Raw genomic sequence first — 20,318 nt, 5'->3', positions numbered from 1 at the left:
TCTTGTTTCTGTGGGCAGCATAGACTTATTGCAAACATTTGTGCTGAGAACAAATGGGCCTTTCTGTGGAAACGATTTCAAACACCCTTATTGACAAGGAAAAGAGAAAAATCCCAAACTGGTAGAAATACTTGGCCCAACAGAAATAAAGTGAATGTAATATGGCAATATCCCAACCAGCCTCTGTTTACCAGATAGTCTCTCCTCTGAGTCATGCATTGATGTGACTATTAATAATGCACTGTTATAAAAATCCATCCTTGTAGGAGGAAGGATGCTGTCAAGACTCAAGCAATTTCTTGTTTTCAGTGAAATATGGGTAACATTTGTGTTGTGCTTTCAATTCCTCTTTTCAGGTTATTTTCCATTTCCACTTTAATAATAATCTTTATGCCCAAAAATAGCATTTCACTATTACAATCAGAGTGACCTTTTATATTACGTGTGGATTAGCACGAAACAAACAACTGTTCAGTTTATAGCTGACAATAAGTACTCCTGCTTTCACCTCCATGTCTTTCATCAGTTTAAGTTGGTCTCCATTACTTCAAGTTTGCTCAAGGGGAAGCTGAGGCAGAGGGCAAGAAAACCACTTACTTGGCATTGTCAGCAGGACAGGGTCTGGGAGCAGCACTGGTTAGGGGATGCTATCTTGGGAACAAAATCTGAGAGTCATGAAAAATGTAATTCACTTTAATGATTAGCATTTTTTGAGATCTTCTCCCCTCTCTTATCCGAAAATAGTGAAAATTGTCTCTCTGAAAAGAAAGGCTTCTCCTTCATACAGAGAATCATTCCAGTATTATGAAAATGCCTGTTTCTTTAGAAAGCCATGGTTTGTAATTATTGGACTTTGGTACAGCACCAACAGGACATTTTTTTCCTCAGGTTTCATACTTGGTCCAACTGGGACATTTCCTGTTCTAGCTGCCATAAGTATCCCTCTTAATTTTGTGCTTTCTGAGAGCATTTGAATTCAGTAGGGACTACAGCATCAGGTAACACTTGATTTTAATATTAATAGCTACTTTTTATTCTGGAGTTATCTGGCTTAGTTTAGAAAATATATTCTCCATGGCATAGTCCTCGTGCCTTGTTTGACAATGGACTCCTGGAATATTCCAGTATTTCCATCTCCTTGGAATGCCTCTTCCAAGAACCCATGTTAGTATTTCCTAAAATACTATAGGAACTACCTAGCAATTTCAGGCAGGATGATTTTCCTGGCCCAATCTAGTAAGCGTCCTGATGCTTTCCCCCCCAAAAGTCAAAGTGGTGCCACATTAAATGCCTACACCTTTTAAAGAAGAAATACACCAATCACCCAGCACACCTATCAGGGCTGACAGAAACAGGGAGAAAAGCAAGCTCAGCATTACAGCTGCAATCTTGCTCAGGCCATTGCTTCTCAGAAATCAACCTGTACCTATGCAGGGAGCTCAGATTTTCTTGCTGCAGGGTTCAGGGCTATCCTTGAAGTAAGTTATACTTGCAGAAAGCTCTTAACGTCCTCCATGCTGCAGCCAAATGGTGGAGAGCAATTCAATAAACCTAACTGCCATACTGGAGCAAACAGACAAGCAGGCACCTTGGTGTGATAAGCCGAGGGAAGAAATGGCAGCGCTGCTCCCCCAGGAAAGCAGCTTAAAAAAAAGAAGAGATTAAAATAATAATTGAATGCTGCATCCTACTTGCCGTGGGATTCTTTTGTGCCATTGTCGTGGTTTAACCCCAGCCAGCAACTAAGCACCACGCAGCCGCTCACTCACCCCCCCCCCCATCCAGTGGGATGGGGGAGAAAATCAGGAAAAGAAGTAAAACTCCTGGGTTGAGATAAGAACGGTTTAATAGAACAGAAAAGAAGAAACTAATAATGATAATGATAACACTAATAAAATGACAACAGTAGTAATAAAAGGATTGAAATGTACAAATGATGCGCAGGGCAATTGCTCACCACCCGCCGACCGACACCCAGCCAGTCCCCGAGCGGCGAATCCCTGCCCCCCCTTCCCAGTTCCTAAACTAGATGGGACGTCACATGGCATGGAATACCCTGTTGGCCAGTTTGGGTCAGGTGCCCTGGCTGGGCATGAGAAGCTGAAAAATCCTTGACTATAGTCTAAACACTGCTGAGCAACAACTGAAAACATCAGTGTTATCAACATTCTTCACATACTGAACTCAAAACATAGCACTGTACCAGCTACTAGGAAGACAGTTAACTACATCCCAGCTGAAACCAGGACAGCCATTAGGGTGCATTTTGGCAATGCATTCTTGCATTTTCGAACAGCGCACATGGACTAGAAGCGTTGCAGATGAAAACAAAGGCTCTGTCTCCTGTACACATGAGCTCAGAAACTGGGATTTCTACAAGAAGCACTGCCAACAAGATGGGCTGAGGTGACCAAGCAAGTGCATGATGACAAGGCAGGTCCAAAGTCTAGCGGGGCGGTTTTGTCCACGTATCAGGGTTCAGATCAATGGGGTGTGCGGCCGCCACAGGTATGGCTGCAAGCAAGGACCCAAAATATCACTCCACTGCCTTCTGTCCAAAGACGGAGAGGCCAAGGAACAAGAAGGAAAGGAGCCCACAGACAAGCATCAAGTTCTTCCTTGTACACGACCTAGCACCAGTGGTAGGGTGGCCCTGCAGGCGGGAGCACGATGCTCAGGTTTGTCAGGTTTTTGTCCGCTTCTTTGCCTGCTCGCATTTTCCCATGGGTGTCTTGATCTGGCCAGCAAGGCTTGGAAAGGCAGGATCAGCTCCCATTGCTTCTCCTCTTCGCCCATGGCACTCATCTTTGGGCCCTGAGCTGATGATCTGGGGACCGCAGGAGGTCCAAGCCCCCAGTGCCCATGTCCTGCAGCCCTTGGAGAACCTTCTCCCTACTGGGGCAAACATTCCTTCATTAGCAGAAGTGATCTATATTCTCTCAGTAACGTCATTTTTGTCCAAGAAGTGCTTTAATATCAAACAAAACATATGCTTAGAGTTTTCAGTCTGCTCTGTTGCCACCCTTGATGAAAGAAACACTTTTGCTTCCAGCTTTTGAAATGGTTTTCCACCCCCTTGGCAAGACCTTGGGCTAGAGACAGACTGAAAAAAAGAACAGCTGTATTTTATTTTTTCTTTTTTTCTTTTTTTTAAAGAAAAGATTTTTCCCCTCAAGATTTTTCTCACTTATGATGGACTTCAGTTTTGCAGCTCACTCTAATACTGATCAGTGCCAAGCACGGGCTGCCTGAGATGGTTTTTAAGGCTAACTGGGTGATCTCAGACCCTGTTTTACTGCCAACCTCCCAAACAGTGTGCGATAAAGGCTGTATTTGGAATTGTGTATTTTCCACACCTCCTCCCCAGCTGCAGCCTCATCACTACACTAATACTGCTCTTTTTCTTCTTAAGTATCCCCTACCTTGCTTGTAAAAATATGATATGGATGAGAGTGAGGGAGCACGCCCCCGGCCCCCAGCAGAGTGAATCAACCACCATACCCAGCCTTGCCGGGCACCGTAGGACAACCTGGAGTGAGTCCTTCGAGCACAGCCTCCAAGAAGCAGCCTTGGCACCATGAGTAAAACTGCCCCAGCTGCAGGAGGGAAGATACTGCCCCAGCCTGTCCTCAGTCCTCCTTGCTTTACAACTCTGCCTCCAGTGTGATTTAGCAACCACAGACTGTTTTTTTGTTATTTTAAAAAATTATCAGCAGTGATTAAATATGAAAGGACATCATACCAAACAATGTTTGCATGCATTTTAAGTCACCTAACAGGAGTGAGTTAAGGAGCACGATCGTGCCAGCAGGACTAAAGCTACAGCAACTTCTGATGGGGAGCAGGAAGGTTAAGGACACTGAGGAGCCAGTGTCAGGGCAGTAACTGCTCAAACCAGATCAGCCAGCAGCAGAAGGGATTGCCTGACTGCATGCTCAGCTCCAAGCATTGCCCTAATTTGGATGAGTATGTGCAGATCAATGCTACAGTGGGCTCAAGCGTGGCCCACATGCTTCTTTTATCTCCTGGCACACATCCTCTGACAAACCAGCCTAAGGGCACGCGCTCCACCGGGCTTGCACAGCATTAGGGTTGTTGCTTTGAAGGGCTGCCAGAAAGCCCTGGAGGCCTCCACACCCCACAGCTACAGCTAGTCATGGTGACATGAGTGGATAAAAGTCACCTTTAATGACCAGATGCAAGACAGCCTCACAGGGTGCAGCTGTAATATCTTCTCCTCTGCCTCATCCTGATTTCCGCGCAGTGGGATCTAGTTTCTCACCTGCCTTCTCCTTTTGCAAACAGAGAGCTGTTTCCCCTATGAGAGGGAGCAAGAGCCGCTGGAGCTGGCAGATACCTCTGTTTTCTTCCATGGGCAATGGGGATTCCTCCAAGCTTCGGTCTTAGCCCCTCTCATCATGAGGTAACACGAGTGCCTCTTCGACTTCTCTCTCCATCTCCCTTGCACAGCTTCATCCAGGCATTGGGATTTCCTGCCAGCCTTGGAAGAAACATCCCACGTCCCATACATCTGCTTCGGGGAGTGGGCCTGGAGGGCAGTGGTGAAGAAGAGCTGCTGGGGAGAAAGTGGTTCTTCCCACATTGGCTGAGTTGAAGGCTTGTGGACCTCCTGGCTGCTCCCGATCCTACCCTGCGGCTGGACCAGTGCCGAACCTGCCCAGGAGCTGATTGCTTGCAAACACAAGTGTTAATTTCCACCTATGTTAAATGCTTCTTTGAATAATTTATTGGTTATTTATTCTGCCTGAGAGGAAGGTTAGACCATGCATTTAAACAGAAATACTCTTCACAAAAGCTACAGAAAAGATCAGTAATTATCACTACTACTCAGCTGGACCAAGTTTTAAAACCAGGCTGATCAGGAAGATCTTGCTGTTTATCTCAGGTCATACCAAGCTTTGTTTCTGCTGCTTCGCAGATGGTTTCCCAGAACATGTCCGAAGTACATCCCATGTCCCTCAATACCTGAAGTCAGCAGTGTCCCCTTCTCACCACCACTCCTATAGAGGTGGAAAGGGCTTCCCCACACTTCAATAAACACACCTCACTTGCAAAACTTTGAGATTAAGCCATACCAACCTCTTTCCCTTCCTCCTGCCACAAGCTTTCAAGCTGCCCTGTTCAGAGTCAGGGCTGCTGCTGACTTGCATCGTCTTCAAAGAGCAGACACCCAAGGCACTGTCCTGAATAGACAATTACAAGAACAAGCAGGAGGCCAAAAATGATGTGAACTAGATAACTGGACCTCAGCAGATGCAGTTACAGTGAAGGACCAGCAGGCCTCCCCAGAGATGGTGTCACTGGAGAAGGTCCCCAAATGTGCTTAGCTTTCATACGATAAGAGCTGCACAAATACACGACTATTTGATTTTCCAACTGCACCCCTCCAAAAAGTGATACTTTATTTCCCATCAAAAATGAAAGGCCCCTCCAAAATTTTTTCCACTAAAACCCACAGCATTTTCTATTCCTTGAATTACTACATTGTAATCTATTTTTCAGTGAAACCCATCGTATTAGCAAGGTTTTGGCAGGACAGTGGAGAAAAGAGAGGACCCTAAATCAGTCCACCACTGATGACAATCACTTTTGCTACCTGAAAGTAAGCTTGTTCAGTTAAAAAAACCCCAAACAAAAAACCGAAGAAGTTTTGCACTTCTCTGGTTAAATTCTGCCAGCTCCACTCGTGCTGACAACAGCAGCATGTACATGTGCAGCACAGATTTATCCTGGGACTTCTGCAGAAAGCCAGATTTGGGTGGGTTTGATCCCTTAAAAAAATTGTTTGTTAAACTTAATAGCATCTACTTTCCTCCTGAAAAAATGTCTGCAGCAAAATGATCCTACTGGGGTCCATATGAAACAGCAGCACCATATAATTAACTGGGATACAGTAGAGATATTGGGGACTTTGGGTGATGATATTGCAGAACTGTTCTCTCATACAAACAGATCACTACATTATAATGGGGAAGACAAAGGATATTTATTATTATTGTGTTCAAGTAAGGCTTGGTTTAATACACAGTAGTGAATGGAAACCCACAAGTGAAATAAAAATCCTCTAATTCACATCCTCACTGTTAAAATTACAGATAAAAAGAGTGATCTTGGATGTACAAAAGCCAAGCAAAATAACAGGATAGATAAAAATAATATATATATGGCTGAAATTTAAAGTACCTCAGACAAACCCTATTGGATGAAACAGTTTATCATGAAGGAGAGGGGGAGGCTGAATGAAGAGGCCACAGCAGAAGAGGATGAATGATTTTATGGGCTTCGATACTTAATGGTCCAACTGGAAATGACATGAAAGTCCGTGACTTTCAAGGTGACTGGTTTGAGCCATCTCAAACAGACCCTCTATCATCACTGGCCACTCTTGAAAATCTCAGTGAGGCACTCTGAAGCTGTCCCCAGAGACCTGCCGAGCAAGACGGCAGCAAGCCTCCAAGTTTGGCCCCAATCCAAACTCTTTAGGCAAAGGCTGATCTTGGCAAAGTTTCTGCTCCATAGTTTGAATTCAAACAGCTCCTACATGCTTTCTGACCTAGGGTTAGAAACATTTTCATTCAAGATCAAATTTTTTGTTTGTTTGTTTAATCCCAGCTCTTGGGAATCTAGTGTATTTTTTCTAATAAGTTCCTTCTTTCTCTTTTACCTGGGAGAAATTCTACTTTTTTGGGTGTCATGAAACCAAAGGCACGAGCAAAACCCGTTCTTACCTGCTGGGAGGACAGACCAGTCTCCCACACAGTCCTGATCAGAGTCCCACACTGTGACTGCTCGGGTGGCATCCACATTGCTGGTTTTTGCTTGGATGCAACAAAGTCATTAGTGACTTCTGTCATTTTTGCATCTCCAACCTCCAGCAGCTTGTCCATTGCAATTGCCATCATGAGGGCAGGCAGGGATGGCCCAGGTACTTGCCATAAGGCAGTCCCCAGCCTCACTCTGATACCTCACATGAGCCAGAGAGCAGCTAAGGGTTCCCACCTTACTCCCAACTGACCCCTTCTCCTTCAGGGGGAAGCCAAGGCACAGCAGAGCCACCAAGACCCCCAGTAAGAGACTCTCCTTTGACCCGCCATCAACTAGTCTCTCTCAAAATGAAAAAGTACTTCTATAGCACTTAGCTTTGCTTTGACATAGCAGACTCCAGGGCTAAGTGGGAATCAGTCCTGGACCACCCTCTCTGCATGAAGGTTCACCGTCATGAGGGTCCTCCCTGTCTTCTCCTTAGCTAGGGCCTTTCGGTTTTACAGACCTCAAATCCTTGGCTGCTCCGGTACCCTTGGGCAAGGCAGTGGGATTCCTGGGCTCAAACAGCTCAGCCAGAAGACAAAAAAAATCCAAAGCAGTACAATGGAAATCACTGGAAGGGCCCTCAGGACTCCTCCAGCACTTGCAAGTGCTAATTGCCAGCAGTCCAATTACATTCATGTCTCTGATGGATTTAATTGCTGAGCTGCTGAAGAGAGAAGTGACCTATTATGGATCACTGTTTACAGCAAATTAGTTCAGAAATTCCCATCTTTCTGCCTGTCATGCTCAGAGGGCAAACTCCCTCAGCTCTGCCACTGAGACAGCCAAGGACTTCACTGGCTCCAGCAGATGAAATCTCATTCACAAAGAAAAGCTGAGCAAAGACACATCTAGGGCAGAAACTCAAGTCTGGCTGTTCAGTAGAAGAAAGCTCTGAGATGGAAGGGGTCAGAGAGAGAAAGCAATAGCTCAGAGGAAAAAATAAAGCCCAAGGAAAGAAGCTACAGAGGTTCTGCAGCAGCAGATGATGGGGGAGGGGCTGATACAGGCACACCTACAGCATAGCTCAGGCCAGACCTAAAGCCTCAGACCCGAACTTAAATGGAGCTGGTGGAGCAATGGGTAGAGGTAGAGGTTGCCTAGGGCAATTAATGCCTATAGGGCCCTGACAGCTTCAGAGAGGGGATGTTTACTTCTTGAAGAGTCTCTAAAGGAATGTCACAGGAGAAAGTCACAGGAACCCAGGCAGTCTGAAATCTAAGAGTAAATAAAAGGAATGGGGAGGGAACATTTTCCTTTCCAGGACATATACAGGGCTGGGCTGGAAAGATATTTAGAAGAATTTTGCATTTTTTTAATGGGGTAAGAATGCATTTCTGATGGCTCTAAACCTCCCTGCCAAATCAAGGGGGGCTGCCTATCAGGCAGACTGAAGGTAGGGGCTCTCTCTCCTCTGTCACACTGGTGAGGTCTCTCAGAGGTGCTGCAGCTCAGTGCAGTACTCACAGGGGAGCTCTTATGGTCTTCTAGAGACAGCACTGAGTAGTCACGGCCTCATGGAAAACAGGACTCTCCTCGCCCTGGGTACATACAGCAAGGTTGCGTGCTGCTCTCTGGGCTTGGTTGCTATTGTACATGGATAAATACAACACTAGGACCACATTATCCAGACTGTTACCTAGAGATAAAAAGAATTAAAGCTGGGGAACACAAGAAGCTTAAAAACAGGCCTGCCTTTGACTTGCGCAATATATTTCAACAGACCTATAAAAAGATCAGGGAATTCACTCAAGCATGAATAGTTACAAGCATAAAAGAATGGCGGTATTATATTTATTATTAAAGCCCTTTTAAAGCCCCCTTATTGCAGATGGATTCTGAGCCTCTGGGGAAAGTCAGGGACAGGATATTTAGCAAAAATGTTATTAAAAATAGAAATTGTTTCCCATGACTTAACCTTATTGCCTAGGGGGAAATCACTTAGGTGATGTTATTGGAGAGCATGCAGTTATGAGACCATGATTGTTATGGAAGACTATGCAAAGGTTTCTGGGATACCAGCAACATTTCTGCTTCCAGGGAAGCAAATTTACCTGTGCACCCCACCAACTGCCTGCAGACTGAGGAAGGCTTTTTTCTTGAGCCCGCGTGCCTTTAACCAACCTACAGTCCCTTCTGCAGCTCTTAGCTGTCAGGAGGTACTCCTGAGGATCAGAGCGCTCCACACCGCACGGTGCAACGAGCAGAGGGCATGTGGGGCTGTCGGCAGGGTGTGATGAATGCAATTCATCACATCGTCACCCAGCAATGCATCAATATATCATCATCATATGTCAAGTCCGCAGCTCCAAGATGCACCCAGTTTGACCTCCTTGATCTGGAGGGACTTGGAACTGGTGGCCAAATGGTAGCATGCAGGATGGTGCCATGGTTTGCTTGCTGCTCTAGTTCCAGCCCAACATCAATAATAGAAAACTTTTTTCCTAACTAAGTTTTCTTCAGAACCTGCAAAAAGGTTCAATTATGACAAATTGGCATTTTCTGACAAAAACCTCCTCTGCCCCATAACCCGGGGCAAAAGGCTGCTTGTCAAAGCAGCATCAAGTGTGATCCCTCCCTGCAAAGATGGCCTGAAGCTCTTTGAGAAATACAGCTCCAGAGGCCACGGAAATGCCAGGAGGATTGTTGAGTTGATCAGATTGACTCCTGTCTTCCTCCTGGGATACATATCAAGGAAGATGGGCAGATATCAAACATTCATCACAGGCACTTGTCCCTTCAACAGCTGATATTGGTACAGCAAAACAGGTTTTGATCACTTGAGCTTAATGTCACTGCAATCATTGCCTGGAATGTAATTTTGTCTTAAAAAAAAAAAAAAGAGGGGAAGGAGGATAAAAAACAAGACTCAGAGGTCTCTGTGCTTCAGAAAAGCTGGCGCTTAAGTTTTGCTGTAAGCATCAGATCTCAGCAAATTCTGTAAACTACCCCCCCCCACTGCTCCCGTATTTGGACATTTTCCTCTTTCTTAATGATATTCCATCAATTACATAACTTCACAGATACTAGAGATCAGTATTAGGGAGTTCAGCTTCATTATTAGTACAGTTATTGTCCTTTGGAGACTGAGCTAATGGCCATTTGTCTTCTTCAATTCAATTAACAACAATCCTTTCTGGACACCACATAGGTTGCACTCAGTGACATGCCACTACATCCCCTCCTCCATCAGGACATGACCCCCATCTCCGCAGACAAGATCTGGCTCCTCTCTCGCCAGTTGAATGCTATACATTTTAGCAGCGCATCAGGAAATGGCACACTAAATTATCAAAGAACTAAACTGGGCAGGGCTTGAGCCAAGAAAAATCCATTTATCGATGGCCATTCCCCCTCTAAAGTGCTTGAGTAGGTTGACAAGACAGAAACATGCCTTTCCCGACCAGCCAAGAAGACTCTTCCCAAGGAGGATAAGGTCACATCTTCCAGCAAAGGATGAAGGGTAGAAACTGAAGGTTGGTGCGAGACTGGGGGAAGAGTCTCAATATTTTTTAAAAAAATGGAGCTTACAGCTGCTCTGGTTTGTCAGTGTGACTCTTCCGTACAAATGTGGATCATGGTACATTTATTTTCCCCTATCCCTGGCCTCTGCTCCATGATTGCTCTTGTCACTAAGTCAAAGGAGCCTCAGGCAGGAGCTGTTAAGCCCAAGCATGTTCCTCCATGACATTGCTGCCTTCCAGGATGTGAATAATCCCCTTGCTTCTGCAGAGGAATGGCTTTTGTCTTTGCATCCTTGGCCTCTTTCCTTTCCACTTCCAACTCTGTAAGGGCTTGCACCGTTACCCAGAGGTTTGCAGGAGTGGGGCTGGGTCAGTTTTAGAGTGGTTTGGACTCCCTTGGAGTCAGGGCTGAGAGTCTCCTGCTCCACATAGTCACTGTGACATGAGCCACTGACCTCAGAGGCTTTCACAGCTGGCAACCAAAGCCTTACGAACAGAGGGAGATGCGAAGGAGCCCGGCACACTGTGTGCAGTTCTCCAGCAATCCTCAGCCAAGTTCTGCAGCAGCATGTGGCCTGCAGAGGTCAGAGGCCAGCCTGCTGTCATAAATAAGACACCCTCTGCTCCTGGCATGTGGCCATTTCAATGGAAAGCATTAGTTGCTGGCAAATCGCTGTGGTAGCAACTCAACCTGACAAATGCTTTATTAGAACAAAGCTTACACTGAGAAGGTGTGGCTTGTAGTTTATGGGTGCAGAGAGCACCAGACTCACTGGGAGCAGGCAGGAAAGCCGTGGAGTCGACTTAGCGACCAGAGTCTGCAAACTTTTCACAAGAAGAGCTACCAGTGCAGGCAGAAAAGGTGGCTGTGAGCTAAAGAGATGTGTCCTTGTGGGTGGGGTCCTTCCTTTGAAGTTTGTACCATGTTACCAGGCAGCTTGACCACAGAGCCCGTCTGGCTGACCACTCTCCAGTGATGATATGAGCACCCCATGGTCAGCCTCCCCAAGGCTTGTTCCCTAGAAGGTCCATCAAAAAACAGAATTTGGTTTATTAACATGTCCTTTTGCTTTAACAAAAGCAAAATGCATCCACCCTGCCCCTGGAACAAGCACAGCCCTATGCTGCTGCTGCCGTAAGTAACAGTGATGGGATCACTGAGACGTAACAAGATTTATCACTTTCTCGCAAAGAAAGATTGCCTGCTTGGTGTCCTCAGTAAATAATGTTCTGCCTGCATCATCTGGGGACATCATTAACCCAGGAGACAGTGACACCACTTAACCTTTCACAGGCTCACTCAGCTCCCCTAAGGTGCCCTAGATGTACCGTTACTCAACGAGTGCTTTCAGGGACGAGGTGAGGATGTGATGCCAAAATTCACACAGCACACATGTTTGATAGCATGCAGGAGGCAATGCAGTACTGAGGAGCACCTGTGAGCAGCTCCATACTCCACCTGCACTTGCAGCACAGCCCTTACCAGGAACCTACACTAAGTCTGGGCCATTTTGGCTTCAGCAAGGTTATCAGGTAGCTGCTGGGCACATCAGGCCATTTCCCAACTCTCATCCAAGCCATGATCCCCTCACTGGGTTGTAGACAAGCAGTGCTTTTCCCACTGAGTGCCTGGGATCTCCTGCATGCCCCATCCACAAGCACTTCCGTGACTTCTTTCAGGCAGGGCCCAGACACACTGATCCCCAAGTGTACCAAGGACTAAAGACTTTGACTTGTCTCGTACTGCCTCCTCACTATGCTTAATAGCTCCTGACTGCTCCTTCACTATGTCTATGACCGAAACACTGGATTTATTAATGCATTTTTAATTAGCAAACTCAATCTCCAGGGGAAAGTGTCTTGCATCTTAATGACCTTTGCTTTGAACCTTTGCCAGAGAGCACTTATACCATAAACCTGTATCTGCAACCAAGTTTCCTGATGACCCTCAACTCATAAGCTGAACAGCCAGGGTAGGGGAGGTAGGCATGGGTGAAGAATCTGCTAGGTGAACATAGTCTAAGTATAGTCCGAGCCAGTGGGAAGTAATAAGACACTCATTTGAGTATGAACAAGTCATAGAAAGCTCACAAAGCCTCTGCACAGTTAAAGAAGTGCTGTAGGAAAGGCTTGCTGGAGCACAGCAATGGGGTTCAGATGGTCCCAGGAGATGGGGAGATCTTAGCAGAGCTACACATCTGTCCTGGTTTCAGCTGGGATAGTTAACTGTCTTCCTAGTAGCAGGTATGGTGCTATGTTTTGAGTTCAGTATGCGAAGAATGTTGATAACACTGATGTTTTCAGTTGTTGCTCAGTAGTGTTTAGACTAAAGTCAAGGATTTTTCAGCTTCTCATGCCCAGCCAGCGAGAAAGCTGGAGGGGCACAAGAAGTTGGCACAGGACACAGCCAGGGCACCTGACCCAAACTGGCCAGCGGTATATTCCATACCATGTGACATCCCATCTAGTTTAGGAACTGGGAAGTGGGGGGGCAGGGATTCACCGCTCGGGGACTGGCTGGGTGTCAGTCGGCAGGTGGTGAGCAATTGCCCTGCGCATCATTTGTACATTCCAATCCTTTTATTACTACTGTTGTCATTTTATTAGTGTTATTATTAGTTTCTTCTTTTCTGTTCTATTAAACCGTTCTTATCTCAACCCACGAGTTTTACTTCTTTTTCCCGATTTTCTCCCCCATCCCACTGGATGGGGGGGGAGTGAGTGAGTGGCTGCGTGGTGCTTAGTTGCTGGCTGGCGTTAAACCACGACAACACCTAAAGCGTGCTGGGGACAGGCAGGGGACAGGAGCTAGCCTGACTGCACACACCAGCCCTCTTGTTCTCAGGGACAAGGGAAGGACCACAGTTATTTTTCCTTGGAGCCTGGTTCAGGCTGGTTCACAACCCAGTTACTCACCATGTCTCTCCAGGAGGTGCCTTTTTGCAAGCCACGCTTTTGCAGATCAGCTTGTAGTATTAGGGGCCAGCATAGAGACCTGTTTCTTCCTAGGAGTTAGTGACATTTTAATCAACTTTTCTGGATAGAGTTACACATTTAAATGTTATGCTGTTTCCTTGAGATTTCCCCAGGCATTTCATGCTTTCAACATGGTTTCAATGTTTTCTGTATTCCTCCAGTTCCAGATCTCATTTCAAACCAACCATTACAACTGAGCTGTTCAAGCTGATCAATGCTGCAGGAGCTCATGGTCCTTAGCTCCACATCAGAATCCATTTCCTACCCCTGGAAGAAGCAAGGGTTGAACCCATTTCCTCCTCTCCTCTGCTTTGGGAAGGGTGGGGGAACTGTTGACAGCTTCGTGGTTTATTACCCACACAGCTCTATAGATCCATACCTTCCAAATACATTCGGCAGTGCTGCGTGCCCGGCGCCAGCTGTTCCTCGGTTTCCTGGCTTCTCTGTCACACAAGCTGTTAGTGATGCCATTTGTCTCCATCCTCCTCTAAAAGGCACATCCCAATGGCACACGATTCCCAACAGCGGCTGTCTCCCCGCCCCCACCCACACACAGCCTTATCCTTGCTAGAACTGAATAACACAATCTCTAGAGAAGCAGGAGGACCTAGCATGAAAATCCTTTCAGAGCGGAGAGTAGCAGATGCTAAATATTCATGCAGCTATTGGTTCGCAGCACTGCGCTACACATGCAGGAGGTATTTATGCTCCATTGAGTCTCCTGATGAGCATCCCATCCTCAGCTCCTTTGGGTCACCGTGCAGAAGCAGAAGCACCCCAGAACTAAGCAGTGCTGATGCAAACATCAGCAGTAACCACTGTACTAGAAATACATATGCAAGGCTTCTTGCCACAGCAGGACATGTATTAATCCTTTCTGACTTCTCCACCTACCCACATCCTCATCCTGGGCAGCAGCAAGATGTGAGTTCACCTTGCTACAGGCCCATGGTCATCCCTTTGCCATGCTCCAGGTGCCTGGCATACCCCAGCAAGACTGCCTTCTGCTCAGTAATTCCTCTTCGAGCCTGCTGTGAGGATAGCTTCACTGCCTTAAGCTGTACTCCAAGGCACTTGGGAAGCAGCTTAAGCAATGTTGCATGACTCAGTCCTCCCCCTTAGCTCTCCCCTCTCAGAGAAGTGTGAGCCTGCCCACGACCTCCAGCAAGGTCTCTTGCATGGTCCTGCAGCACTGCAGCTCCACTGCAGCAAAGAGCACCACACAGTTTCTGCCCTCCATGTGATGCTACCTTGCCAGCACCTAGAGTTTGCCAAAATTGGGGCTGTTGCTAAAGCCCCAAATCAGAATTGTCATCCTGCTGCTCCTCCAGGAAACACCTGAGCTGCAAGAAAGTGTTTCCTGAGTTGACTTCAAGACATGCACGGCTCTAAGCGGTAATAGATACAGCCCTCGCATGCTGTCCCACAGCCTTGCTCTGTACCTCTCCCTGTTGCCTCACCTGCACCAACTCTTTTTGCTCTGAGCCAGTCAACCCTCCCTCCCACGTGAGGTTTTGGGCACAGCCACCATGAAGATGTCTCAGAGGCTCAGTGAAGACCTTGCAAAGACGCTTGGACCACATTTCCAAAGCTGTCATGGTTTGCTTTGTAAGAAAATTCCCTCCCATGCACTACTATAAGCATTTTGACAGGTCAGGCACTGCCCGACTTTCCCTCTGGGTTGCCCAGTTCTTACTATGTGGACAGACACAGCAGACCAGGTTTTGGGGAAAGATGGACTAATGGAAGAGAGAGGGTTTCAGAAGCCTTTTCTCTCCCTTCTTCCTCCAGGCAAGACGGAGCAATCGTTTCATGCAGCTCGATTTCCTGGGCTGCTTTCACAATCCCTTATTAACCATGGAGACCTGCTATTGCTACATGTCACTCCTCCACCTTACCCTCTGCAGTACTCAGCCTAGTTTATCAGCAGCACTCCTGAAAGTGGTGCAAAGTGTAAGGTCCCCGCACAGTACAGCCAGAGGCTGCACCCCCAGTGGGACTGGGAATGTCTGCGGGGCAAGGCCGGGGTGCAGAGACACCTTGCATCTCCCTGTAAAACCTCAATGGCACATGCTGCAAAGGTAGCATTTCAAAGCCTCCGAGAGGGAGCCATTTATTATGCCACTTCTCCCTTAACACAGTCTCTGCTGTCCTGCATTCCCAAGCACCAATATCCAGTGGTTTTTCTAATCCAATTTATCATCAGGTTGTTTCACCCAAGTCAGCAGATGCCCCTCTGCTCAGGTTACTGACGGATCGATTTACGTTGAGGCCTCAGAGATGCCTCTTGCCAGGTCTGAGAGTTTTAATTCCCCTCCTGTCTCAGCGAGATGTAGGAAAGGGGAGGGCAAAGCCCAGCAAGTGACAGGGGCAGCCAAGCACCCTGCAAGGGGCTGCTGGTCTGGCTGAAGGGCTGTAAGGGGTGCAAGGACAGCACCCATGAGCTCTACACATTCCTCAGGAGCAGTATGCAGTCACTCACCCTCATCCTAGCAGCGTGGAGCAAGACAACGTCTGTAAAGACCAGGCTCTGGGTCAAGGGGCTAAAAGCAGAGGCAGAACACAGTGGGTCAACAATGCTGGCTCAGAGGTGCACATGGAGCCTCCTGAGAGGCACCAACTCAGCCCTGCGTGTGCAACTCCTTCCCAGCAATTTCTGGTGCACAGGGGCGAGGGCTGCAAAGGGAGGCAGTAGCACAAAGCTTTCAGGAGAGCTATATTGTATGCAGCACGTCTGTTTCCCATTCCTGTCCATGCTGCTTCACCATTTTTCCTTCAAACAGGCATTTTCTGCCTCTGTCTAGTCTGTGCTGGAAGCTAGAGAAGTACAGGCCTCCCACCGCACCTGGGAGCTTGCAGTAATCGTTTGTACACACACTCCCCCTCTGCTTGAAAAACAACTGGCAATCATGCACATATAGCAGACGGTATGATGTGCCTGCAGGCTTCAGTCTTCACGTGATGCTTGGGTTTGGTACCACAACATCTGGCCTCCAGCTCTGCCCACCTGCAGTGACTTGTGCTTAAGCTGGATGCCTGTTGTAAAGAACATGCTCCCCATTTTGAGCTGTGGGGCAGAAGCTATGCCCCTCCACTCCACAGCTTCTCAAATAAGTCCCAGTCCAGCCCTTGCAGCGATCCCAGCCTCAGCTGTTGTGGCCCCATGCCACATTCCATGGAGGTTAAGGTCTTCTTACTTCTCACTTTCAAGGGTGAGGCTCATTGTGAAGCATTTCACCAAGATTAAGGCTGATTTTTGCTGCATCCTTTTTCCATTCTGGAAGGGGAAAGGTGTTTAGCAAGACCCAGGGCAACCAGAGAGCCCCCCATCTGTCACTACATGGAAAACCTGACAGGGTGGTACCAGGATTTAACCATCTGGACAAATAACAAGGACATTTAGCACTTTCCCCCCTTCCCCTTTGAGAGAAGGACACAGCAATGCAGTATGCATTTCTGAGGAGGAAAATACCTGGGGGTCACAACCCAGCAGTTTTCACACTTAGGGTCCTTAATGGATTTCTTCCCACCCTGGTCATCCTCCTGTACATGCAGTTGGTCGAAGTTCTGTTTTCTCAACCCACAAGAGTGTTCACTGAATTCTCATTTAGATAAGACAAGGAGTAGACAAGATTCTCAAGGACAAGGAGTGAGACAGAGCTCCCAGAATTGGTTTTATGGCATCCAAGACACAAAGCCCTCCTCCTCAAAAGTGCTCTCCTGACAAATACTCATTCCCTAGCTATCCAAATGCATTTTCAAACCAAAGCCGCAGCTGTGAGAGGTAACCTGGAGAGAAGACTGGCCTTATACCCCACTTTGCCAATCTGCTTGGAGAAGACCTTCAAGGAAACCAAATGGGAAGTTTCTATTTGTTTTCCCTCCCCCTCCCATGATGAAAAGCTCCCTGGGGAGGTGGCTACGCATAGGGGCAGGATACCACAATGCTGGGAGAGATTTCATCGTCCTTATCAAGTGGGGGCAAAAGAACCAGTATTAGTAAGGTCTCCCAGCTTAGTCTCCTTGTTTAAGGGACAAAGCACTCACCTCCAAATGAGAATAGCAACAGGAAAGCGGCACTAAGGGGACGAAAGTTAAAGCAGTGTCATTGGAAAGACTGGGACAGACTTCATCAGACCCGAGCTAGAACTGCCACCTATCAGCAAAATCTGGTGAGATAAAGAGCTTTAGTTATGCATTGTCATGGTGTATTAAATAAAGGTGTCTGCCCTCGAGCCCTCATTCCTCAAGCCCTTCACCTTGATCCTCTTGGGAGGGGTAGGTATGCATCATTAGAATGGCACGCCAGTCTCAAACCCAAAGGGTCACGCTACCCAGAGTTGGTGAGCTCAGCATAGTATAAGCAACTCTGTTGAGATGCATCAGAGTGACAGTTAAGGTCTTTGCCCTTTCCATTAGCTTTATTTTAATTTGAAGCTGCACTGTTCATTACTTCCATTATATCCAGTCTCAGCTGGTTGGCACGATGCTTTACATTGCTGCTGACTTTGGGCAAGAGCCTGATGCTCTAGTCTCTGGGGTCCCAGCTGCACACTTGTCATGGCAACAAACTGGCCAGCAGTGACACCTGGGCACTGGGTTTTGCATGTGCAAATGCCATGGGTCTGCTAGGACACTGCTCCACTCCTCCACTGCACCAAACCATACTCATCTCTGTAGCAGGAGGCGGCTGTGGGTCTGAGCAGCCTGGTGGATAGTCCATACTGTTCCCACTCCCTTGCACAGAAATGCTTTAATTTACTGAAGGATGGAGTCAATGTGATGGGGACAGTCAGGATTCAAGTCAGTTTGCTAGCAGAGAAGTTTTCAAGCATCAGCTCAACTTCTGGAAGCTTATACAACCATGACATTAGCCTACAAATAGCCCAAGGCCAGAGGCTTCAGATGCTGGAAAGCAGCTGCTGGCTACAGGAATGAGCTAGAGAAGCTGGAGTATCACTGAGCGGCCTGGAGTCCTTGGGCTCAGAGCTCTTCCAGTGGCATATCTGCCCAACTTCCCAGAGGTTCTGCAAAACTTCAGAGGACCTACTTGGATTGGGAACAATACGATCCTCAGCCCCTACCATAATGTTGGGGTTCTCTCCCCAACACTCCCATCAAAGGGATGCTGGGAGAGAACTGGAAATTTTTCTGCTGGTTCTTTCCATGCAATTAAGCACCTGTTCCCATCTCTCCTCAGCCCTTCTCCTGGGAAGACAGCCTGGGCAGGCAGTCAGTCCCTGGGCTGCTCAGGGTTGCAAAGAAACCACTGCAGCAGGCATGAGCTAAACCAGGAGCCTCTTCTCACCAGCTACAGCACACAGTCTCGTGTTCCGCTTCTCTGAAGGGTCATTTTCCACGTGGTTCAGTGCTGGAGCTGGCAAGCCCTTTCAAAAAGGGAATTTGGAAGCCTTACCTCAAAAGCTAAGGAGCCGCTAGACAGAACAAATACACAGAACCGCACAAATAAGGAGAAAGCTGTTAACAAAGTTGGACATCTGCTTCAAGACAGGTTGATCTAAGAAAGATTTTCTGCTATCCTTTGATATAAAGGAGGAAGTCTTGAAATATAATCTTTCCTTGGTAAAAAAAATGCTAGTTTGCAGCTCCTGCCATTTCTAGTCCATATATTTACAAAAATCCTTGAACAGAGACAGAGCAATTTGCTGGGATGAACATTCACAAAAACAAAGCAGCAGGTTTCCCCGCAGAAGGCACCTTAACATGCGCCCCACGTCAACCACAGGCCATTGCCTTGGACTTCCACTTGTATGGGGACCCAAAGGAGCCTAACAAATGCAAGAGCGTTGCTAACCTACACAGTCAGGCTAAAGCAGCAGCCAGGGGAGAACAAAGCAGGGAGCAAGAAGAGGCCTCTTCAGCATGACAAGGATCTTCGATTGCTACAAGCGTGGTTCAGCCATTGAAGTATCCACACAAGCCATGTGCGGAGAGCTTATCTGCATCTCGGAGCCTTGTCAGCCGGGAAAATCCTGATCTCACTGCCTTCTGCAGCAAACTATTAGCGCTGGGAGAGTTCAGCTACTCATGACATATGGCATTTCCCTTTCATCATGGGATGGTAGAGCTGGACACGGCTGGGCAGGGGACCTGGGCTGCAACACCTGCAGGGGTGTGGAGCAGTGGTGCAGACCCCCATGGAGCATTTCCCCCCAACACTCAGAAGAGACCAAAGTTTACTTCCTAAAGCCACTGAACAAGAGAAGAAAGTATCCTCATTGCAGAGGGGGCTTCTGCCCCAGGTCAGCTCTACTGGAGAAATCCTGCTTTTCTATAGGAACAGAAACAGAGAAGAGCCTTTGACAAATCCTACCCAAATCCCTCGGCCAATCTGGAGTCCTACCAAACAGGAAAGACCACAGAGTGCTTAAAAAGTAAAATTGGAGTCAAAATAAAAATCAAGATGCTCAGCCCCAGGTTTCTACATTGTGCCAATACAGCTGCAGGGACAGGCAGACTTTGAGGTGGTGAGGACTGCCTGGCAGACTCTGGGTTCATGCTGCAGGTTGACACATGGTGTTTTTGAGCAAGAGCACTGGTCCCACTTTGGGACCTCCTGATGGGGCGTGCAGCTGTCCCAAGCAAGCCTAGAACCATAACAACCACCTGGTGCTGCAGGAGACTGGGCAGGTAGGAGAGCCATTGAAGCTCCTCAGAGAGCTGTGTTTTGAGCAGAGCCAAACAGGGAATTTTTAGATCAATGTATGTGTCTGCCAAGAATGGGCTTGAAAAATAACCTGTTTTAGTAAAACTTGCAGTAACTTTTGGGGGGAGATCAGTTATACTGAAGTAGTTGACAATTAAAGAGCATTCACAAGCAACTATTTTTCATCAAAATTACTTTTCAGACTCTCAATTCAGGCACGTAAGATACATGCTCATCAATAAGGTTATATAGTACCTTGTAAACTAAATATACAGGTTCCTTCCCTGTCCCACCAATACTGCAGTTTAAGTACAGACCCCCCAGCTAGGGAAGCAGAAAGCACTAAAACAGCTTCTGAAATCACACAGATCACAAGGAAAATC

The sequence above is a fragment of the Haliaeetus albicilla genome, chromosome 9, assembly GCF_947461875.1.
Source record: "Haliaeetus albicilla chromosome 9, bHalAlb1.1, whole genome shotgun sequence".
NCBI classification, from domain to species: domain Eukaryota; kingdom Metazoa; phylum Chordata; class Aves; order Accipitriformes; family Accipitridae; genus Haliaeetus; species Haliaeetus albicilla.
This window is presented reverse-complemented; position numbering follows the sequence as displayed.